General features: G+C 39.6%; 1 protein-coding gene and 1 pseudogene across 1 annotated transcript in view; both read left to right on the forward strand.

Annotated features, from left to right (window-relative positions):
* The window catches only part of MGAM (maltase-glucoamylase), a 187,124-nt gene that overhangs the window by 22,380 nt on the left and 139,485 nt on the right, over window positions 1-25,259 (forward strand). The window lies entirely within an intron of this gene.
* On the forward strand, window positions 14,894-18,325 carry LOC118021174 (annotated as a pseudogene).

Here is a 25,259-nt window from a genome sequence, read left to right on the forward strand (position 1 = left end):
AGAGTTTGACTTCTTCTTTGCCGATTTGGATGCCTTTGATTTCTTTTTGTTGTCTGATTGCTGTGGCTAGGACTTCTAATACTATGTTGAATAGCAGTGGTGATAGTGGACATCCCTGCCGCATTCCTGACCTTAGGGGGAAAGCTCTCAGTTTTTCCCCATTGAGAATGATATTCGCTGTAGGTTTTTCGTAGATGGCTTTTATGATATTGAGGTATGTACCCTCTATGCCTATACTCTGAAGAGTTTTGATCAAAAAAGGATGCTGTACTTTGTCAAAAGCTTTTTCTGCATCTATTGAGAGGATCATATGATTCTTGTTCTTTCTTTTGTTAATGTATTGTATCACATTGATTGATTTGCAGATGTTGAACCAACCCTGCAGCCCAGGGATAAATCCCACTTGGTCATGGTGAATAATCCTTTTAATGTACTGTTGGATCCTTTTGGCTAGTATTTTGGTGAGAATTTTTGCATCCATGTTCATCAGGGATATTGGCCTGTAATTCTCCTTTTTGATGGGGTCTTTGTCTGGTTTTGGGATCAAGGTAATGGTGGCCTCATAAAACGAGTTTGGAAGTTTTCCTTCCATTTCTATTTTTTGGAACAGTTTCAGAAGAATAGGTATTAATTCTTCTTGAAATGTTTGGTAGAATTCCCCTGGGAAGCCATCTGGCCCTGGGCTTTTGTTTGTTGGGAGATTTTTGATGACTGCTTCAATTTCCTTAGTGGTTATAGGTCTGTTCAGGTTTTCTATTTCTTCCTGGTTCAGTTTTGGTAGTTGATACATCTCTAGGAATGCATCCATTTCTTCCAGGTTATCTAATTTGCTGGCATAGAGTTGCTCATAATATGTTCTTATAATTGTTTGTATTTCTTTGGTGTTGGTTGTGATCTCTCCTCTTTCATTCATGATTTTGTTGATTTGGGTCATTTCTCTTCTCTTTTTGATAAGTCTGGCCAGGGGTTTATCAATCTTGTTAATTCTTTCAAAGAACCAGCTCCTAGTTTCGTTGATCTGTTCTACTGTTCTTTTAGTTTCTATTTCATTGATTTCTGCTCTGATCTTTATGATTTCTCTTCTCCTGCTGGGTTTAGGCTTTATTTGCTGTTCTTTCTCCAGCTCCTTTAGGTGTAGGGTTAGGTTGTGTACTTGAGACCTTTCTTGTTTCTTGAGAAAGGCTTGTATTGCTATATACTTTCCTCTTAGGACTGCCTTTGCTGCATCCCAAAGATTTTGAATAGTTGTGTTTTCATTTTCATTGGTTTCCATGTATTTTTTTAATTCTTCTTTAATTTCCTGGTTGACCCATTCATTCTTCAGTAGGATGCTCTTTAGCCTCCATGTATGTGAGTTCTTTCCAACTTTCCTCTTGTGATTGAGTTCTAGTTTCAAAGCATTGTGGTCTGAAAATAGGCAGGGAATGATCCCAATCTTTTGGTACTGGTTGAGACCTGATTTATGACCTAGGATGTGATCTATTCTGGAGAATGTTCCATGGGGACTGGAGAAGAATGTGTATTCCGTTGCTTTGGGATGGAATGTTCTGAATATGTCTGTGAAGTCCATTTGGTCCAGTGTGTCATTTAAAGTTTTTATTTCCTTGTTGATCTTTTGCTTAGACGATCTGTCCATTTCAGTGAGGGGGGTATTAAAGTCCCCCACTATTATTGTATTGTTGTCGATGTGTTTCTTTGCTTTTGTTATTAATTGCCTTATATAATTGGCTGCTCCCATGTTAGGGGCATAGATATTTACAATTGTTAGATCTTCTTGTTGGATAGACCCTTTAAGTAGGATATAATGTCCTTCCTCATCTCTTATTACAGTCTTTGGTTTAAAATCTAATTTGTCTGATATAAGGATTGCCACCCCAGCTTTCTTTTGGTGTCCATTACCATGGTAAATGGTTTTCCACCCCCTCACTTTCAATCTGGGGGTGTCTTTGGTTCTAAAATGAGTCTCTTGCAGACAGCATATCGATGGGTCTTGTTTTTTAATCCAGTCTGATAGCCTGTGTCTTTTGATTGGGGCATTTAGCCCATTTACATTCAGGGTAACTATTGAAAGATAGGAATTTAGTGCCATTGTATTGCCTGTAAGGTGACTGTTACTGTATATTGTCTGTGTTCCTTTCTGGTCTATGTTGCTTTTAGGGTCTCTCTTTGCTTAGAGGACCCCTTTCAAGATTTCTTGTAGGGCTGGTTTTGTGTTTGCAAATTCCTTTAGTTTTTGTTTGTCCTGGAAGCTTTTTATCTCTCCTTCAAATTTCAATGACAGCCTAGCTGGATATAGTATTCTTGGCTGCATATTTTTCTCATTTAGTGCTCTGAATATATTCTGCCAGTCCTTTCTGGCCTGCCAGGTCTCTGTGGATAGGTCTGTTGCCAATCTAATGTTTCTACCATTGTAGGTTACATATCTCTTCTCCTGAGCTGCTTTCAGGATTTTCTCTTTGTCTATGAGACTCATAAGTTTTACTATTAGATGTCGGGGTGTTGACCTATTTTTATTGATTTTGAGAGGGGTCTTCTGTGCTTCCTGGATTTTGATGCCTGTTTCCGTCCCCAGATTAGGGAATTCTCTGCTATAATTTGCTCCATTATACCTTCTGCCCCTCTCTCTCTTTCTTCTTCTTCTGGGATCCCAATTATTCTAATGTTGTTTCGTCTTATGGTATTGCTTATCTCTCGAATTCTGCCCTCATGATCCAGTAGTTGTTTATCTCTCTTTTTCTCAGCTTCTTTATTTTCCATCATTTGGTCTTCTATATGACTGATTCTCTCTTCTGCCTCATTTATCCTAGCAGTTAGTGCCCCCATTTTTTATTGCACCTCATTAATAGCCTTTTTGATTTCTACTTGGTTAGATTTTAGTTCTTTTACTTCTCCAGAAAGGGTTTCTCTAATAACTTCCATATTTTTTTCAAGCCCAGCTAGTATCTTTAAAGTGATGATTCTGAACTCTAGATCTGACATTGTACTAATGTCCATATTGAGTAGGTCCCTGGCAGTCAGTACTACCTCTTGTTCTTTTTGTTGAGGTGATTTTTTCCGTCTTGTCATTTTGTACAGAGGAGAATAGATTAATGAGAGAACAAAATGCTAGCAGGGTAACAACGTCCCCAGAAAATATACTCTAAACAAACAGAAAAGACCTGAGGCAGTGGAAAAAGAAACGGAAAGAGAAAAAAAGAAAAAGAAAAAAAAAGAAAAAGATAAAGATAAAAACAAACAAAAACAAACAAACAAAAACAACAACAACAACAAAAAACCAGAATGTGATCAAATATGATCAGGCTGGTATATAGATCAGTGCCACACACTAGATTTGGGGTATATTTTGGTCTTTTAGAAGAAAGTGCCTCCCAAAATTTTAAAGAAAGAAAAACTTATATATGTACAAAAATAAGGGTTGATATGATGAAGGGATGGAATATGACTGTAAAGATGGAAATTATAAAAAAATTTTATAAAAGGAATTGATAAGAAGTTGTTTGAAAAAAGAAAGAAGAGGATTTAAAAAAGAAAAAAGAAAAAAAAAGGGAGAGAATGTGATCAGGCAGGGGAGTAGAAAAAACCATATACTAGAGATTTAGGGTATATTTTAATGTGTTAGAAGAAACTATCTCAAAATTTTAAAGAGAGAACAACTTATATATATATGCCAAAAATACGGGTAACTACTATGAAGGGATAGAATATGACTCTAAAAATGAGAAATAAAAATGTTTTTTAAAAAAAAGGGATTGATAAGATGTTGGTTGAAAAAGGGAAAAAGAAAAATTCAAAAAGAAAAAAAGACAGTTAAAAAAAAATTAACTTTGAAAGACTACAGAATCATGGTAAAAAAGCCATGAATTCTATGTGCAGTATACCCCTAGCGCTGGAGTTCTGCCGTTCTCATTGATCGGTAAACTTGGTCTTGGCCGGCTGTTCTCGCTGATCTTCTGGGGAGGGGCCTGTTGCCGTGGTTTCCAAAGGTCTCTGCCGGAGGCGGAAGTGCCCCGCCCTTGCCCCCTCCCGGCTAAGTAATCTGCTCGGGTTTGCTCTCCGGGGCTTTTGTTCCCTGCGAGCTTTCCGTCCAGCTTTGGAGGCGGAGAGTGAAAATGGCGGCCTCCTAATCTCCGCCCCAGAGGGGCCGAGAACTCGGGGCCCCGCTCCTCAGTGAGCCCCCAGAGAAAAGCCGTCAGTCACTCCCGTCTCCCGGTCTCCAGCGGCACTCGGTGTTCACCCGGCCTGTGACCGCGCATTTCTATCTCTGGCACCCGACCCCGCGTGCAGTCTCCAAACCCAGCAGATCCCTGCGGTACCCTCTCGCGTGGCTCCCCCCGGGGGAGGAAGGTGAGTCTCCCCGGATCTGCCGCTTGTTGGGTCCCTGCTGGAGGAGCAGGGGCCCGACTGGGCCGCGGATCACGGTTTATGGCCACCCCGAGCTGAGAGCCCGCGCCTGGGCTCCGCCTCTGCAGCCGGCTTCCCTGCTCCGTTACCTGGGAGCTCTGCCGCACTCAGGCACCCCCGGTCTTCCTGTGACCCCGAGGGTCCTGAGACCACACTGTCCCGGAGGGCTCCACGCCCCGCTTAGCCACCAGAGTGACGTCCCTCGGCGGAGCCGACTTCTAAAAGTTCCGATTTTGTGCTCCGTGGTTCTATCACTTGCCAGAAGCGGCCGACGGAGGCCCCTCCCCCGCCGTCTATCCTCCCGATTATCACCTCAGATTCACTTCTCCGCACGTCCTACCTTCCAGAAAGTGGTCGCTTTTCTGATGAGAGAGTTGTTGCTCTTCTTTTCTTCGATCTCCTGTTGAGTTTGTAGGTGTTCAGAATGATTTGATCCCTATCCAGCTGAATTCCTGAGAGGAGACAAAATCCAGGTCTCCTACTCCTCCGCCATCTTGCTCCGCCCCCCTAGTACAACTTTTTTTAAAATAGGAAATAGGAAGTGCATATGCAAAGTTTTTCTTTAAGATTATTTATTTATTTATTTATTTGTCAGACAGAGAAAACATAAGAGGGGGATCAGCAGGCAGAGGGAGAAGCAGGCTCCCTGCTGAGCAAGGAGCCTGATGCGGGACTTGATCTCAGGACCCTGAGATCATGACCTGAGCTGAAGGCAGATGCTTAACCAACTGGGCCACCCAGGTGTCCCTCAAAGTTTTTTTTTAACAGTTTTCAGTAATCATACTGGTGGAGATAGTATTAGCAGAATCATTCTAGGACTGCTGTATGTGTAATGTAAGATAAAGGTGATGAATAATTATGGAATATTCTAGTTCTAAAAATAATATAGAAAGGTTAGGTAAAGCCTGCAGGGTCTTGTATTTAAATTGTATATGTCAGGGTAGGCTCATTTTATATAAATAGGCCCATTTTTATATGTCCGTAGGCTGAGATGATGGTCTTGCAATACTGTTTCCCAATATGAGTAACTAGGACTTCTTGGAGAAATGGCTCTTTCCTGGTCTGGGTCAAGAAATCTATAAGATGAGCTTGGAATATCTTATCATACTGGATATCAAAGATTACTAGGTTATGTTGAATCATAACCTAGGAGCTGCCTGGAAGAGGAGAGAAAGTATACTTCAAAAAATATAATAATTGCAACCATTGGAAATCCATCAAATATATTTAAATCCATGAGTTCATAATGGTATTTAAAAAGCAGCCACCTTCAAAAGTTTACATTCATTATTTATCAGACCCAAGTCTCATGAAGGCTCTGAAACCAGCTACTAAGTTACAGAAAGATATGCAGAGAACAGAAAGACATGTTTAAGTGTGCTATGTGGATGGAATCATAATGTAGACTGTGGGAAACTCTACAGTAAGAAAACCTGATTCTTCAACAAATAGACTGGAAGAAAATTAAAGAGCTGTAGGGAGAATCTGTAGACTAAAGTAGACTTAAAAATATATCAAATTAAAAAATGTAGAATACTAACATTTGTTATTAGCTAAATGCAAATTAAAACAACAATCAGGGGGCGCCTGAGTGGCTCGGTTGGTTAAGCATCTGCGTTTGGCTCAGGTCATGATCTCAGGGTCTTGGGATAGAGCTCCACAAGGGGTTCCCTGCTCAGCGGGGAGTCTACTTCTCCCTCTCCCCTGCCCCCAATCATGCTCTTTCTCGCTATCTCTCAAATAAATAAATAAAATCTTAAAACAACAACAACAACAACAGGATACCACTACTAGAATAGCTAAAATTTTAAAAACTGATATTTCCACATGCTGGAGAGGTTATAGATCATCAGAAATGTTCTTCATTGCTGCTTGGAATGCAGAATATTACAATCACTTTGGAAGGTAGTTTGACAGTTCCTTATAAAGTTTAATATAGACTTAGCATACTGCCCAGAAACTGTGTTTCCAAAAGAAAGGGAAAATTTACTACCACATGAAAGCATGCACACAAATATTCATAGAAACTTTATTCATAATTGGAAAAAACCAAAATGTTTTTCAGTAGGTGAATGGGTGAACAAACTATGATCCATACATAGAATGTGAATTCTATTCAGCAATAAAAAGAGATGAGCTAATAACTCACATAATAACATGAAAAAAAATCTCAAATGCATTTTGCCAAGTGAAAGAAGCCAGAACAAAAGGCTACATACTGTATGATTCAATTCTAATGATATTTTGCGAAAAGAAAAAACTAATAGGGATTGAAAACACGTAAGTGGATCCCTATCTCTTTAGGGTAAGTAGGGGGACAACGTTTGACTAGGGAAGTACAGGGTGTTTTGGGGCAATGGAACTAATCTGTTTGGCACTATAGTGTTGGATACATTATACATTTGCCAAACTCATAGGACTTTACAGCATAAAAATTAAACCTTAATGTATACGAATTGAAAAAAAAATTAACCAGGAGTTTGGGGTAATCCCAGGACAGGATATAGACAAAAGAATTTACCGTGTTTTGAATATATGACACGGGCTCACTGAAGAGGTTGGTTGCTCACTGAAAATGACCTAAGAAACTGTGCATATCAGCATAGTTCTCAGCAAGTCCTGTGCAACTTTGGAAAATAATATTTTGACTAAAAACTGTTAGGCTAAAGACCAAAAGAACTATATATAATCACTGTACTCTAATTGGCAAAGTTGCTTCTCTAAAATAAATCTCCACGTGAATTAGCCGTAATTAAGACACTTTTACAAATAGGAAACAACATGAAATCTGAAAACTTTAAAAAACCTCAAAATAGAAGTATGCAAGAAAACAGGTGTGAAAAAATGTTAAGTAAATTCAAGAAATTGAAAAAACAGTCAAAATCATCTCAAGCAAGGACTAAATTACAGGTCCTTTTATTTTATTTTTTTTTAAAGATTATTTATTTATTTATTTGACAGAGTGCACAAGCAGGCAGAACAGCAAGCAGAGGGAGAGGGAGAACAGGCTTCCCACCGAGCAAGGAGCCCGATGGCGGGCTCGATCCCAGGACCCTGGAATCATGACCTGAGCCGAAGGCAGTTGCTTAACCAACTGAGCCACCCAGGTGCCCCTAAATTACAGGGTCCTTAAGGAGGACTATATTTTGTGAAAATATAATAAGTGACATTGAGAAGAGGAATGAAAATGGCCAAAATACCCTAAAATAAAATAAAAAGCTAGAAATGATCAGAGGAAATGTGATCAATTAAAAGAAATTAAAAGACAAAATAACCAAAGACAATGCATGAACCTTGATAGATCTTTGATTTTTAAAAAAGCTATAAATGTATTTGGGAAAAATTTTGGAAAATTTTAATATGAACTGTACATTTTATATTACTGGAGTAATGTTAGTTTTCTCATGTGTGATAGTGGTATTGTTGTTATGTAGGAGAATGTCCTTACTGAACATAAAGTGTCTACTCAGTATCAGGAATATAGTAGATGCCTTTATGAATCAGGATGCAGATGAATGAATATGGGAAGCATAGTGATCCACAAGACTAAACCCCTGAAAGCCATTTTAGGTGACTTTTGCAGAAGAGTAGTGAATAGATCACATAATTAGTCTCTGCACTGTGCTCACCATCATTCAGTCAGATAAGGAATTGAAAAATCAACTCTGATCTTTGGATTTTAAAAGAGACACCATAAAACTAACCTAAGGACTCCATCTAGCAATCTGCTAGATACCTCATCACAAACCCCATTCCAGAGTTTCTCACAGTACATTACATACACCCATGGTCCCTGAGAAATCAAGAGAATGTGTAAGAGAACCAAAGAATCTAAGGCTCAATCTCACCAGGACAGATATTCTCCCAACTTTCAAGACACCCTTTCTTCTAATTATAATGAGATTATGGAAGCTGAATGATTTGGTATAGCTTACCTAATAAGTTAATACAAAACTCAAGTTAAGATTCCTGAGGTTCTAATTCTCAGACTCTGTCTCCAGAAATGGGATCTGGAAGAATAGTCACCAAAGAAAAAGTTCTTCTGAAATTAATGGCATATACTTTACTAAATATCCTTTAGTAGGGTCCTTCAGGCCCAAGATTAGGAAAATATCTTTCTAATAATGCCCTGATAAATTTTATTTTATAAATAACCTGATTTTTTTATATAAATTCAATTAGCCAACATATAGTACATCATTAGTTTTTTCTATTTATTTATTTATTTATTTAATGTGTTCCATGTGTTCCATGATTCATTGTTTGCGTATAACACCCAGTGCTCCACTCAGTATGTGCCCTCTTTAATACCCATCACCAGACTAACCCATCCCCCCAACCCCCTCCCCTCTAGAACCCTCAGTTTCTCAGAGTCCATAGTCTCATGGTTCGTCTCCCCCTCTGATTTCCCCCCTTCATTTTCCCCTTCTTACTACCTTCTTTTTTTTGTTTTGTTTTTGATATAATGAAACCTGAGACAGAGTTGCTCCTGTGTGATGTTAGTAATGATGGGGTAATTAGTATCCTAAACCAAGTTCCCAAAACCCAGAAGTCAACAACTTCATCACTTCAGAAGGGGAGAGTAAGAAAAAAAAGATGTTTTTGTTCTTGATTTGTGATGGGAGGAGGGGCATGATTAAGAGGTTGGAGAGTTGCAGCAGGGAGTCTCTGAAGAGAAAATTCTGAGTGATTGTGTGCCCTGATATATTACTAGGAGCTGAGTGAAGGTGAATGCCATCTAGGAAGGACATAATTGCTTCCTTACAAAATTTACAAGTGAGGAAATAATTAGTCTCTTGTGAGTCAGTGCAAAGAAACTTTTCAGGTGGAGAAAAATGTTTTTCCTGTTTAGAGATGCCTTATAACACTCAGAGATGCTCAAAGCTGGAGAACTTTCCACCTACTGACCAGTGGCATTTGGAGAAGACCCTTAATTAAGGATTAAACAGCAATATGTCAACTAGACATCGACATCTGTAACCTGTGTTATGATGTCATACATGCAAGTGTACACCTGAGTGTAACCCATCTCTCTACCTCCAGCGCAACACCAGCAGCCTTGATCAGAATGTAGCTCTGCACTGTGAGGTCTGTGTTACAGATTGTGAGGGATGCTTCTTCTCCAATTATAGTGTTAGTGGCATCGACTTTGAAAGTGACCTAGCTTGCTTCCTTGTGCTATTTAGGGCCCATTCATAACTATTCCTTTTTCTACTTTTCTAATCCCAATCCTTTTGCCATGCTCAGTCTAGACCAAGAAAACAAGGTATTTTTAAATTTGATCCAAGCTATTCATACAGTAATCCTCCCCATGATTCCTTAAGCATAAGAGAGAGCTCAGAGAAGGCACCTCTCTCTTTTTTTAAGGATTTATTCATTTATTTTAGAGAAAAAGAGAGAGAGCGCGAGTAAGGGAAGGGACAGAGGAAGATAATCTCAAGCATCTCTACTGAGTGTGGAGCCCGACGCTGGGTACAACACTGAGATCATGACCTGAGCTAAAATCAAGAGTTGGATGCTCAAGCAACTGAGCCACCCAGGTGCCCCAGAGAAGACACCTCTCTTATATCTGCCCTTTCTTCAACCCTTACCCTTCTCTCCTCACCAAAACACAGGTCTAATTTATTCTCTCCTTCTGGTCCACATTGGACCACATGCACTCTATATGAGTGCCCTAGTAACTCTTATGTAGTCCAGGGTAAGTCCAGGGCTAGAAGATAGGGGATAAAGCATCAGGGAGGATCAAGTTTCCTGACAAGCAGACAGCTGACTCTTCCCCTAAGATGCTACAGTTAAGTTCCAGGGAAAAGAAGAAATAAGTAGCCTGACTTTCTGTTTATGATCGACTGATCATTCATTTCCACTTGCCCCCCAACCCCTACCATAGTAAGAGGCACTATAAGAATAAAAAAGGAGGGCGCCTGGGTGGCTCAGTCATTAAGCGTCTGCCTTTGGCTCAGGTCATGATCCCAGGGTCTTGGCATCGAGCCCGCATCGGGCTCCCCGCTCCGCGGGAAACCTGCTTCTCCCTCTCCCACTCCCCCTGCTTGTGTTCCATCTCTCGCTGCGTCCCTCTCTGTCAAATAAATAAATAAAATCTTAAAAAAAAATAAAAAAGGAGTTAATTAACAAGGACAAAGAGAATGGGGAAAATAGTGTGATAGATGATATTTTGCAATTTATTTTTGATATGGGAAAGAAGAATCTCCAAGATAATAAGACAATGCAATGCAAATGAAATTTCTGCTAAGGGAAAAATTTAAAAAAACCCCCAAACCCAGCAATTGCACTTACTCAACAGAACTGATAAAAGCCTCAGCACATAGAGGCACCAGCTACCATGGAAGGTGAGGGGGAGGCTTGGGAGTTAAAAATGGGGGTATTGGTTAAAAGTTGGCATACACAGCAGTTAGGCACCGAGAGTGCCTTGCATTTTCTGAGTAGCGAAGGAAATACCTGTTTCACAGGTAGGGTGCTGCTTATCTCACTTTACCAAGGGTTGTCTCAGTTTTAAAACGGAAAGTCCCACATCTTGGGAACTCCCTCTGTCCACTGTCCAGCCAGGGCACTTGATCGCTCTATCAACATTCCACCCACCCACCACAATAGCTGGAAGAGACAAGACTTTATTCTCCTTAAAAAGAATTAAACTTGAAAAGTTCTAGATTTCAGAGCTATAGACAAAACATTTATAGCTTGACCTTTCAAGTGCTGCAGATACTGATTTTGAAGTTACAAATAAAGTTTCACAAGCAGATAAATTTACAAATACAGAATCTGAATAAGGAGGAATGACTGTATTATTCTCTTATTTTTTTTTTAATTTTCATTTTGAGTTTTGAGTTTATTTAGAGTCCAGGTACCCATGTATTCTTACTTTTCATCACTGTAATCATATATACAAATTTTCACTTTGTCTTAACATTATCACAACAAACCATAAGTTTTTCCATACTCCTCATTTTAATAACATATTCTTTTAATAAATTCCTACTATGTGATAGGCACTAATATGAAAGCTTTACAGATTGAATAATATTTCATCAAGTAGTTGTAATGTAGTTTATTCAACCATTCCACTAAGAATGGACATTTAGCTCTTTTCCGATTTTTCCTTTTATAGATTAAAAAAAAGACCAAGAAAGAACTGTATTATTCTTTTATTGATGGATATTTGTTTTGTATCAGTTTCTATTAATGAACTAAACTGCTGTGAACATTCTAATGGAAGTCTTTGTGAGGACACATGTTTTCATTTTTCTTGGGTACATACCTGGGAGTATAATTGCTGCATCATAGGGCAAGAGTATACTTAGCTTTGAAGCTTCGCTTGTGGTGAGCACAGCATAATGAATAGAGAAGTTAAATCAGTACACCTGAAGTTAATGTAACATGGTGTGTCAACTATACTCTACAAAATTTTAAAAACTGACAACGTTTTTTCCAGTGGGTTTGACTATTTTTCATTTTTTCCTACTCCTGAACTGTCTACTGAGGATATCTAGAGTAACCCAAGTAGAGAAGGGCGTTGGGCTGTAAGGGCTTTGAGGGAAAGAGTCCACCCTTCTCAGATTTCCTCATTTGCCAGTGACCTTCCTTCACTGTTCCCCAACAGTCAGCCTATGACCCCACATGGCCACTCAGAGGCTGACAGGCACATAGTGGGACAGAGGTGTCATGGGCAGCCATCAGCGCACTTCCCATGGGAGTGACAACCTCTGTGATGGGCCTTTATTTCATACTGTAATTATGACTCCTGATATGTCAGTGCATTTCTGGGATCTGCACAGGGTTAACACTGAAGTGAAAATTTCAGTGGGCCTCATTTTTCTTAAGATTTATTTATTTGAGAGAGAGAGAGTGAGCGAGTACACATGCCTGGGTGGGGGGCAGAGGGAGAGAATCTCAAGCAGACTCCCCACTGAGTGTAGAGCCTGACATGGGGCTCGATCTCATGACCCTGAGATCATGACCTGAGCCAAAACCAAGAGTCAGTCGTTCAACCGACTGAGTCACCCAGGTGCCCCTGGGCCTCATTTCAAGAGATTTTAACTGATACAGTTTTTTGGAGGATGATTTGATAACAGCTATTAAATTTAATACAGTAATTTAGGAAGTTATAGCTGTACAAATGTACAGGCTTACATGTGAAGATTTTTATTGCAGCAGCTTTTTTACTGGTGAGGAACTGGAAAAGGCAGTCACTTAGAATGTGAGGGGTATATTATTGCTAATATGCAAAGGCTTAATGCATGCACAAATATGCATATAACAAAAAGAAAGTAGCAGGACAATAGGCTTACTAAAATAGCAAATAAAGACCATATGTAGATAAACTTGTGTAGGCATAGAAAATTTCTGTATGGACACAACAGAAACTAATAGTAGTGTTTAGCTCTAGGAGATAGATCAGGAAAATCAGGCATTGGTGAGAGAGACATTTGCATCTGTTTATATCCCTGTATAAAATTGTATTTTTTACCTTGAGTTGTGCTAACTTTATGATAAATGGAAAATGTTTTATTAATGTAAACACAAATATTTTAAATGTGATTTTGCTATTTTATTCAGCACCTCAGCCATCCTCACTTTTATATACTACTTATTTGTCAGTTCTCTATGTTGGCTCCTAAGCCCTTACCTCTAACTTCAAGTAGCTCAGGAAGGTGCCCTGGTAGCATTTGAAGACCTAGGAGGGAAAACGTGGCCAAAGAGCCACAGCTGAGAATGCATGCATGTTGCAGAGATGGGGACAGGTTGTGGCATTAGCAGGTCCTGAGGTTGGTTTGCAGGGCAGATCCTGTCTCTCTTACCAGAGTTCCCATAACTATGAGAGTATCTTGTAGAGAGGGAGTGCAGAAATCATCTGGATAATATGGGATTCTTAGGGCTTTGTGATGAAAAACTTTTTGACAGAGGCTATTTGTTGGCCCCTGGGTTTTTTGTTTTGTTTTGTTTTTGTTTTTTTAAGATTTTATTGATTTATTTGAGAGAGTGAGAGAGAACGTGCAAGAGAGCACCAGCAGGGGGCAGAGGGGCAGAATGGGGGTGGGGGGGTGGGGCGAGAACCAGCAGGGGGAGGAGCAGAGGTAGAGGCAGGCTCCTGGCTGAGCAGGGAGCCCAACTCAGGGCTTGATCCCAGGACCCTGAGATCATGACCTGAGCCGCAGGCAGATGCTTAACCAACTGATCCACCCAGGCACCCCTGTTGGCCACTGGGTTTTTTATTTTTTTCTTAAGTGTCTTGGAGCCATTTGTGGTGTCTTCCGCTTATGGGTTGCCAAGGCTCTTGCAGGGTTAATTGGAAACAGAGGCACAGAAGAGAGCAGGGGCTGGCTGCTTACAGCTCATATTGTTTGGTGATTACCAGGACTTGGGGACTGGGTAGAAGGCAGTCTGGGCATTGAGAAACCCCTGACTAGGAGATTTCAAGTTTGCCCATGACACAAAACTTCCCCATGTTCTAAAACTTGATTAGCCTCAGGAGGGAAAGGTGAAAGTTTCTCTGGATTTTCCTTGACTGACTCCCTAGGGTTTCTCTGGACTTGATAAATTTAGTTTCTCAGTGAATAACTCCCCATGGGGACAGACAGGAGGAGGAAAGGAGGGGGAGAGACAGAGGGAGACAGTTGGACTTCCACAGCACTATTATTACTGGACTTCTCTCTCAGTACTCGTATGAAGACAGTTTTCTCTTGCACTGAGAGCAAGGACAGCAGCAGCATGCTCTGGGCCGCAGAGCGTGCTCTGTGCTAGTCAGGCAGCAGGTAGCCCGGGCTGACCCCTGGAGAGCCATAGAACATTCCAGTTCAATCATTTTCTCTGGAGGTGAGTGTCTGCCAGGGCTCCCCAGTGTGAAGGAGAGAGTAAGAGAAGATCAGGATGGGAAGTTCTGGGCTTCACTGCTGTCTAAAATGAGGACACCTTCACTAGAGCATGAAGAGTGGGCTATGGGAGCTGCATAATGGAGGAACTGAAATGAAATCCTCCCTCCATAGCAGAGAGCAGATTCAACTCTTCTCAGAGCTGGTGATAGACACAGCTCTCTTCCATGACCTAAGACCCTGCTCTCTCATTTGCATGTGGTGAGGGAAGGAGCCCAGATATACTAAGCAGATCAGTGTGATCCATTTTGGTGTCTTTGACACTTTTCCTTATTTTTAGGACTCTGGAGAAAATGGGAAGACATAGATAGCAGATATCTGGGGACTTTTCCAAGCTTCTCTATGGGATGCAGACCATGGCTGGTTGGAAATAGAGAGAGGCTGCCCATTTGGAGGTCTTTTTTTTTTTTTTTTTTTTAAGATTTTATTTATTTGACAGAGAGAGACACAACGAGAAAGGGAACACAATCAGGGGGAGTGGGAGAGGGAGAAGTAGGCCTCCCGCAGAGCAGGGAGCCCGATGTGGGCTCAATCCCAGGACCCTGGGATCGTGACCTGAGCCGAAGGCAGACACTTAACGACTGAGCCACCCAGGCACCCCTGGAGGTCTTATTTCCATGTTGAAACTAGAGATTTGAGACATGAGGAGGGCAGAGGATGTTGCTTGTTTTCTTTTCTCCTGGTGCCAGGATGGAGATTGTATAGGATGGATGGGAGTTGGGTATGAAAGTTCCAGCCTCCTCTAACCTCCTCTGGACCCCTACTCCCTGCTGTCATTTGGTGACAGAAGGAATAATCTCAGAGCTAGGGGTTACCAACTGGAAACTAATGAGGTTCTTCCTACCAGGAGGAGACACAGTCATTGAAATGAGAGATGGAGATGGCTTTCATGATAAGAATAAGGAAGAAGAAAGTGGATACCCCACTCCAGGGAGCCAGGAAGACAAGGAAAGACTCAATACTTTGTCTCAGTATAGCTCTTATGACAGTTGCCAAGGTAGACCCCACCTCCCTGCCAGCTGGCTCTAATACAAACTGAAATGATGCTTAAGATAACTGAAGTGAGAACTTTAAGTGAACATAAGGCAAATGGAGCCCACATTCAGAGGAGATGAAGGGAGGAAGCAACCATATCTGGGTGGGACTGGCAGGATTTTGTAGGACGTAAGGGACAGAGGATACAGTTTAGGGCATTTAAGAGGGAAGGGTTGGTGGTATAAATGAGAACATTGTGGTCAGGGAAGTGGACAGGGTGGCAGGTCAGAGCAGAGTTGCAGGCAGAAGTGCTAGTAAGTTGAAAGACGAGGGTGCATACAGCGATGGGTGGGTGTTGGTGACTAATGCTCACCTTCTTGCATATGTATATTTATTTTCATATGTATTTTCTCCATAAAACATTTAACATCAGCCTTGTACAGAGAATAGTAGAAGATGAACCCACTTGGTCATGATGTGGAGCCTAAGAGCAGAGATAATACTTCCTCAACTTGGGAATAGCTTTAATCCTTTGAAATGGGAAGTATGTGAACTCTCCCTTGTTCTCTAGATTTAATAAAGGGCAAGACACAGGACTAAATGTTGAAGAATTATTCTAGCACCATTGAATTTTATCTGCTTGGCTTCCATGGCTCCAGAGAACTACACAATATTCTTTTTGCCACGTTCTTCTTTCTCTACTCAGTGACAGTCATGGGAAATATGCTCATCATTGTGATTGTCTGTTGATAAATGTCTGCAGTCCCCCATGTATTTCTTCCTTGGCCACCTCTCTGTCCAGAGATCCTGATCACAGCAGTTGCTGTCCCCTTGATGCTCTGGGGGTTGCTGCTTCCTGGAATGAAGGCAATATCTCTGACAGCATGTAGTGCACAATTATATTTGTACCTTTCTTTGGGCACATCAGAATTTATATTAATGGGAGCAATGGCTGTGGACCGTTATGTGGCTGTCTGTAACCCCTTGAGGTACAACATCATTATGAACAGCCACACCTGCATCTGGGTGGTCATTGTGTCATGGGTGTTTGGTTTTCTATTTCAAATCTGGCCAGTCTATGCCACATTTCAGCTTACCTTCTGCAAATCAAATGTGTTAGACCATTTTTTATGTGACTGAGGGCAACTGCTCAAACTATCCTGTGATGACAGCTGTTTCACACAGTTTATTCTTTTTTTAATGGCTATATTCATTATTGTTGGTTCTTTGATCCCTACTATCATCTCCTACACCTATATCATCTCCACCATCCTCAAGATCCCCTCAACCTCTGGGTGGAGGAAAGCCTTCTCTACGTGTGCATCCCACTTCACCTTTGTTGTGATCGGCTATGGCACCTGCCTGTTCCTCCATGTGAAACCCAAGCAAACACAGGCAGCTGAGTACAACAGGGTAGCATCACTGATGGTTTTAGTGGTGACCCCTTTTCTGAACCCCTTCATCTTCACCCTCCCGGAATGACAAATTTATAGAGGCCTTTCGAGATGTCATGAAACGCTGCCATCAACTCCTCAAGGATTAGCTGTGTCCTAAGGACAATCATGGACTCATCATTATGGACCTGAGTAGTTTGAAACCACTAATTCAATCTGAAATGATCATTTTCAACACCAAGTGGTTTGTGATGGACAAGGAAATTCTACAAAATCCTTCAAGGGAATTTAAGACACTGATTATGTTCCAATTTATAATCAGATGTTTCCTACATGGTAGATCTCATTATTTTTTAACTAGATATATGTTTATACACTCTTCTGTAGTTATAATACATCTTACAGTATAAATTTAACAGGTGTAAATGTGCAAAATATATGTGATATTTTTTAGAACACTCAGCTCTTTGGGAAAAGCAAGGAAGAATATAATTCATTCTGTGGCAGTTGACCTCCATGATTGATTCTAGGTACTGAGTCATCTTTCCATATGTTGTCCTGTGCATTCATGATTTTCTCACTGCCTAAAGCACCCTCTATTTCTTTTGTGAGTGACCCCAAGTTCAGCTTCAGGCTCCAACCTTTACTTGAGGTTCATGCCTCCAGGTCCAGCAGGGGCACTGCCACCCTGTAGATCTTCTCAACTGGCAGTTGTGAGTGAACTCACTCCACAACCCTGCCTCCTTCCCAACCTCAGGGCCAGATGTATGTTAATTCAGGTACATCTCTAATTGGTGGACTTTCTCAGGGTGAGGAGGGAGGGTCTTGGAAAGAGGCATTTTCTTATATGGCATGATTCTCATTATCATGCCAGCCCCAAATGTGGGAGGGCATGAGTTCTGGGACCTGAACTGACAAGGGCAAGCTGACCTTGCTGTGTCCCTGGGCTGAGGCAGGAGTGCAGGGAGGGCAGAAAAAGGGGCCACCCCTGGTCACTTCTCCCCGCATTCCTCACATTATCCAATCCTGACACAGGGCATTCCATCTCCCTTCTCTGTCTCCTAATCCACATCTCAGTTCCTATATTGTCCTGTTCCATCCCCTTTCCTGTCACACTACAATTGTCAATATTTCTGCCATTCTCATGTGGCTAAGCAGGGGTCAAAAGACTGTGCACATGAGACTGCCTTCCCAACATAATACATGTATCTATTCTGCAGACTGTGCATTCGATAAGAATATGTATTCTGCTGTTTTAAGATGGAATGTTCTGAATGTATCTGTTAAGATTTACCTGGTCCAATGTGTCATTCAAAGCCACTGTTTACTTGTTGATTTTCTGTTTGGATGATCGATCCTTTGATGTAAGTGGGGTGTTAAAGTCCCTACTATTATTGTATTACTATTGATTATGTCCTGTATGTTTGTTAATAGCTGCTTTATGAATTTGGGTGCTCCTATGTTGGATGCATAAATATTTACAATTGTTATATCTTTTTGTTGGATTGTTCCCTTTATGGTTATATAATGTCCTTCTTTGTTTCTTGTTACATCTTTGTTTTAAAGTCTGTCTTGTCTGATATAATTATCATTACCCTGGCTTTCTTTTTACTTCCTTTTGCATGAGCAATGCTTTTCCAGCCCTTCACTTTCAATCTGCATGTGTTTAGGTCTTAAATGAGTCTCCTGTAGGCAGCACATGGGTGGGTCTTGCTTTTTTATTCATTCTGTCACCCCAGGTCTTTTGATTGGAGCTGTTAGTCCATTTACATTCAAAGTAATTATTTATAGGTGTACTTATTGCCCTTTTGTTATTTGTTTTATGGATATTTTTATAGTTCTCTGTTTCTTCTCTTGCTTTCTTCTTTCATGGTTTGCTGGCTTTCTTTAATCATATAGTTGGATTCCTCTCTCTTTATTTCTTGCATATCTATTACTGGTTTTTGATTTGTGGTTACTATTTGGTTTATATATAATACCTATGCATATAACAGTCTATAGTAAGTTGTGGTTGCTTAAATTTGAACCCATTCTTTACTCCTCTCCCCACCCCCCTAATCTTTATGTATATGGTTATGTATATGGTATTGTACTTTACATCCTTTTATTTTGTGAGTCCCTTGACTGATTTTTATAGATATACTTAATTTTTTTGCTTTTGTGCTTCCTACTTTTCTTACTCCTGCTTGTGGTCTTTCCTTTCCATTCAGAGTTCCCTTTTCATTTCTTGTAGGGCTGATTTAGTATTCATGAATTCCTTTAACTTTTGTTTATCTGAGAAACACTTTATCTTTCCTCTTATTCTGAATGATAGCCTTGCTGGATGCAGTATTCTTGGTTGTAGGTTTTTTTCTTTCAACACTTTGAACATATCATGCCACTCCTTTCCAGCCTACAACGTTTCTGCTGAAAAATCAGTGGATAGCCTTATGGGGCTTCCCTTGTATGTAACTGTTTTATTTTCTCTTGCTGCTTTTAAAATTCTCTCTTTATCACTACTTTTTGCCATTTTATTTTATTTCATTTTATAGATTTATTTATTTATTTGAGAAAGAGAGAGAGAGTGAGCAGGGGGAGGAGTAGAGGGAGAGGGGGAGAGAACATCCTTAGGCTGATTCCCTCCTGAGGGTGGAGCCTTACACGGGGCTCGATCCCATGGCCCTGAGATCATGACCCGAGCTGAAGTCAGACACTTAACCAACTGAGCCACCCAGGCACCCCTACTTTGTGCCATTTTAAATACCATGTATCTGGGTGTGGACCTTCTTGGGTTGATTATATTGGGGGCTCTCTGTGCCTCCTGGATCTGGGTTTCTGTTTCCTTTCCCAGATTCAGGAAGTTTTCAGCTATTATTTCTTCAAATAAATTATGTGCCCCCTTTTCTCTCTTCTCCTTCTGGGATCCATATAATGCAAATATTATTATGCTTGATGGTATTGCTGAGTTCCCTCAGTCTATTTGTATTTTTTATTATTATTTTTCTGTCTCCTGTTCAGCTTGATTTTTTTCCCATTATTCTGTCCTCCAGGCCACTGATCTGTTCTTCTGCCTCCTCTAGTCTGCTATATATTCCTTCTAGTGTATTTTTAATTTCAGTTATTGAGTTCTTCATGTCTCATTGATTCTTGTTTATGTTTTCTATTTCTTTGTTAAGGTCTCAGTGAGGTCCTCCACTCTTTACTCAAGTCCAGTCAGTATCTTTATGACCATTGCTTTAAATTCTTTATCAGGTATATTGTTTATCTCTGTTTCAATCAGCTCTCTTGCTTTGATTTTGTTGTGTTCTTTCATTTGGGACATATTCCTCTGACTCCTTTTGTCTACTGCCTGTTTCTGCATGTTAGGAAAGTCAGCTCCATCTCCTGCTCTTGAAAGTAGTGGCCTTATGAAGAAGATGTCCTGTAGTGCCCTGCAGTGCAATGTGTCTTGTTCAACAGATCCTGGCACTTCAGGGGTATCTTCTTTGTGTGTGGCATGTGCCCTGCTATTCTGGCTGAGCTACTTTTGCCTTCAGTCCATTTGTCTGTAGTGACTCTGCCTGTTGTGGGAACGGCTTGGTCCCTGTGTTGTTATTAGGCCAGTCTGCGGCTGCCATGGGCTTGAGTTGAGTCAGATCGGGTGTTTGCCTGAGGTGATAGCACTGAACTACAGGGCACTTTCCCTGTGTTGTTCCCTGAGAAGCTTTTATTGGTGGGTGGAGCCTGCAGTCAGAGTAGATGGTTGCCCCTCCCATTGCTGGGGCTATAGTCAGATTGGTGTGTGCAGTTATCATAGTCTGTTTATTCCTGAATTGGATTAGATATATCAGTATGAATCTCTCCTCTCTCTCTCTCTCTGTATGTATGCATATATATGCATATGCATTTGTGTGTGTGTGTGTGTGTGTGTGTGTGTTCTTAATGTGTCTTTTAAGAGTGCTAGTTCAGTGACCAACCCAGTAACAATAAGCATGCCCTTTAGGCTCAGAGCATGGTCCTGAATGACCATTTAAACCATAAGAAACAAATGCTCCTGGATATATGGCTGATTCCAGGTCTGGGGCCAGAAATCAACAGGATGAGCTTGGAACATTTTGTCATACCAGATATCAAAGATGACTAGGGACATGTTAAAAGGATTCAGGGGCCAAACTGAAGAGATTTTCACTAGCCAATATGGAATCAGTTGTATTTTGAAAATAAAATATAATACAATAATAATACAATACAATACAAAAAAAATTGAAAATACAAGTTGTAATGTTGAAAATACGATAATTATACAAAATGCAATCATTTGAAACCCATCAAATATATTTAGAACCATGAGTGCATAATGATACTTACATTATTCACCTTCAAAAGAGATTAAGGAAAGTTATTTATTATTTTGAGATCTGATAAATGGAAAGATTCAAGTATTTATTTTCGGTAAATATATAGTAAATGAAAATATCAAAGTATTGTAGATAATTAATGAAACATGATAGAATTAGAATATCACCATTTAGTAACCCCCAATGATGTTTATACGTTATGCATCAACTGTTTCTAACATCATGGAAAAGAGAAAACTAGATCTTATGTGTCTTTTGATGAAATACTATAACAGTCCTTCATTTTATCAAAACTAGAGGAGCTTAGTCTTATCAATCCTCTGAATTCAGCTGCCAAATTACAGGAAAATATGTGGAGAACAGAAAGATACATTTTACTGTACCATAAGAATGCCATTACCACAATCCAGACTATAGGAAACTATAGTCAAAACACCTAGTGAATTCAACAGATAGATTATAAGGAAAAGAAGTGGATGCTGAAAGGATCTACAGATTAAAAGGACTAAAAGGATACATGAAACTTTAAAAAAATGGGCAAGATTAGGGCGCCTGGGTGGCTCGGTTGGTTAAGCGACTGCCTTCGGCTCAGGTCATGATCCTGGAGTCCCTGGATCGAGTCCTGCATCAGGCTCCCTGCTTGGCAGGGAGTCTGCTTCATCCTCTGACCCTATCCCCTCTCATGTGTTCTCTCTCTCTCATTCTCTCTCTCTCAAATAAATAAATAAAATCTTTAAAAAAAATGGGCAATGAAGTGATTATTGCAAAGGTAGTTACTTTTGGGTAAATGAGGATTGTAATTCTAATGGGATAATGCAGAAGTTTCTGGGGTTTCTATGAATGTTCTTTCTTTTCCTTTGATCTGGGTGGTAGTTACAAGGGTACTTACCTCATGATAAATTAGATATACATTTGTTTTGTGTAGTGTTTCTGTATCTGTACTTTATATTAAAATAAAACAATTAGAGGGATTTCTGGTCTCCATTTAAGGAGCTTGGAAGTTGTCACTCTTGTCCTCACAACAAGAATACAGCACAAAGAAACTGAAAATCAGCATACTTTCTTAAATCCGTCAGAGAATTAAGGTCACAGGACAAACCATTGCTCTTCAAATTGGTAAGACAGGCAAATACAATGAATCACAGTGTACTGGAGCAGAAACTCTGGAGCAGAAGCCCATTGCTGGAGCCAGTATGAGGTTAGAAAGTACCTGACAAATTGTTGGAAGCTCTCTGTGGACAAACTTGGGGGCTAAAACCTCCAGAGTCCCAGTCTCAGGAGGGCACATTTATGAATCGTATGTCCAGGATCCTTGTCAGGATCTCAGAGTGAAGATCAGAGAACTCAGAGTCCTATCAAAGTAGGGGAAGGGTAAAAATAACCATTCTGAAATACACCCAAGAGCATCCTGTTCCTTAAAAGCCTGCCTTTAAGGGAAACTATTTTATCAAAGCCTAAATACCTTGGATTTTTACCAGAGTCTAACAAATTGGGGGAAGGGAAATAGCCAACTCCAGTCTCTCTGTACTTCCTGTTTCACCAAAGTTACAGGGAAGCTGGAAGTCACAACCCAGGGACACAGGTTCACTAAAAGACTGATACTTAATCATAGGACTGTAGAATGCTGAATGTTTCACTCCCTCCACTCCTTACCACCACATCAGTAGGGCTGCTGTGATAATAGGGGCTTACAACAGAAATAACTGTGAGTCTAAGACCTTATTTAAAAAGGAGATTCTAGGGAAACAAAGACAACAGGTGAGACAAAAATAAAAACAAGAGATTTATTTTAGCCTCTCACACCTACAGCTGCATTAAACAGTAAACACAGCCCAATTCCTAGCCAGATAAACATAAACCTCACATAGAAGACCTGTTTACCTCAGGTGTTTTTACCCATTATGTAATGTCTAGTTTCCAGTGAAATATTACAAGGCATACTAAAAAACTAAACAAAGTATAAAGAGACAGGGCAAACATGAGAATCAGACTCAGATATGGCAGAAATGTTGAAATGATCAGACTAGGATTTTAACATAACTGTATGTTTAACATGCTAAGGGCTCTAGTAGAAGAGTGGACAAAATGCAAGAGCCAATGGGTAATATCAGCAGAGCAATAGAAACTATAAGAAAGAGTAAAAATGAAATGGTAGAAAAAAGAAAGACCATAAACAAGGGAGAAAACGTTGCCATGGTGAAAAGAATCTATTTCACCTACAAGTTACAAAAAATAGCTTGTGCATTGCAGATAAGCAAAGATTTGGATTGACATTGCATTCATCATCTAAAATTCATTAGTTAAAATTAAACCTCAGAAAAAATGAAAAAAATTCTAAACAAAGAATGGCTTTAATGAGCTCAGCAAAAGAGTGCACATAGTTGAGAAAATAATCAGTGAGCTTAAAGATATGTCATTAGAAACTTCCAGAACTGAAATGCAAAGTGAAAAATGACTGAAAAAGATAAAACAGAGTATCTAAGAATTTAGGACAGTTGGAATTTGGAACAGTTACAAAAAGTATATCTTATGTGTCGTGGGGATATGAGAAGTAACAGATAAAGTATTAGAAGTAATAATAACTGAGAACTTTCTAAAATTAATGACAGACATCAAACCACAGATCCAGAAAGCTCAGAGAATATGAGCAGGATAAATAGCAAACAATTTACATGTAGGCATATCATAGTCAAAGTGCAGAAAATCAAAGACAAAGACAAAATATTAAAAGAAGCCAGAAGGGGAGAAAACACTTAACCTACAGAGGAATAAGAATGAGAATTACATTAGATTCCTCTTCAGAAAACATGCAAGCCAAAAGGAAAGCAGAGTAAAATACTTAATGTGTTGATGAAAAAAATCCACCAGCCTGGAATTCTGTATCTTGGGAAATAATTCTTAAAAAGTGAGGAAATACTTTCTCAGACAAACAACATTTTGTTTGTCACCAGTAGACCACCCTTGTAAGAAATGTTAAAAGAAGTTTAAAGAGAAGGAAAATAATATGGTTCAGAAATTGAATCTACAGAAAGAAAGGAAGAATCTTCAAGAAATAATAAATTAAGGTAAAATAAAATATTTAATTTTTCTTATTCTTACCTGATCTCACAGATAACTGTCAGAATGACAGAGCAGCAACATATTGGATGATTCTAGCTTATGAATAAGTGAAATGTATGACAGCAATGCTTAAGGGATGTGAGAGGAGCAGGGGATATTCTGTTATAAGATACTTGCACTACCCATGAAGTGGTATAATGTTATTGAAAAGTGATTACAGCAAGGTCACAGGATATAAAGTTAGTATACAAAAGTCAATCACTTTCCTATGTACTTGCTTTACTATATACCAGCAATGAAAAATTGGGATTTGGAATTAAAAACACAACACCATTTACATTAACACCAAAAAATATTTAGGTGTAAACCTAACAAAATTTGTGCGTGATCTATCAGAGAAAAACTATGAAAACTTCAAAACTCTGATGAAAGAAATAAAAGAAGATATAAATAAATGGAAAAATACCCCATATTCATATACAGGAAAACAGTATTATTAAGATGCCAATTCTTCTCAACTTGATCTATAGATTCAATGAAATCTCAACCAAAATCTGAGTAAGTTATTTTGTAGATAATGACAAAGTGATATTAGTGTTTATATGGAAAGGTGAAAGGCCCAGAATAGCCAACACAATCTTGAAGAACAGAGTAGAAGGTACTAACTCTACTCAACTTCAAAACTTATTATAAAGCTGTAGTTATTAAGATAGTGTTTTATTGGTGAAATAATAGAAAAATATATTAGTGGAATAGAATGGAAAGCCCAGAAATAGACCCACAGACATCATCAACTGATGTCTAACCAAAAACAAAGGCAATTCAGCAGAGAAAGGATAGTTTTTTCAACAAAAGGTGCTGGAACAATTGGACATCCTCATGAAAAAAAAAATATGGACACAGATCTTACACCTTTCACAAAAATAAACTTGAATAGGATCAGAGACCTAAATGTAAAATGCAAAACTACAAAACATCAGAATCTAACAGGAGAAAAGTAGGTGACCTTGGGTTGGATGAATAGTTTTTAGATTCAACACCAAAAGCATGATCCATGAAAGAAAAAACTGAAAAGTCGAACTTCTGCTCTGGGAAAGACTATTATGAGAATGAAAAGACAAGCCACAGTTTGGGAGAAAATACTTGGCAAAACCCATATGAAATATTGGACATGTATGCAAAACATACTAAGCTTTTAAAACTCAACAATAAGAAACAACTCAATTAAA

This window comes from Mirounga leonina, unplaced genomic scaffold, assembly GCF_011800145.1.
Source record: "Mirounga leonina isolate KUSES-001 unplaced genomic scaffold, KU_Mleo_1.0 Mir_174, whole genome shotgun sequence".
In the NCBI taxonomy this organism is placed as follows: Eukaryota; Metazoa; Chordata; class Mammalia; order Carnivora; family Phocidae; genus Mirounga; species Mirounga leonina.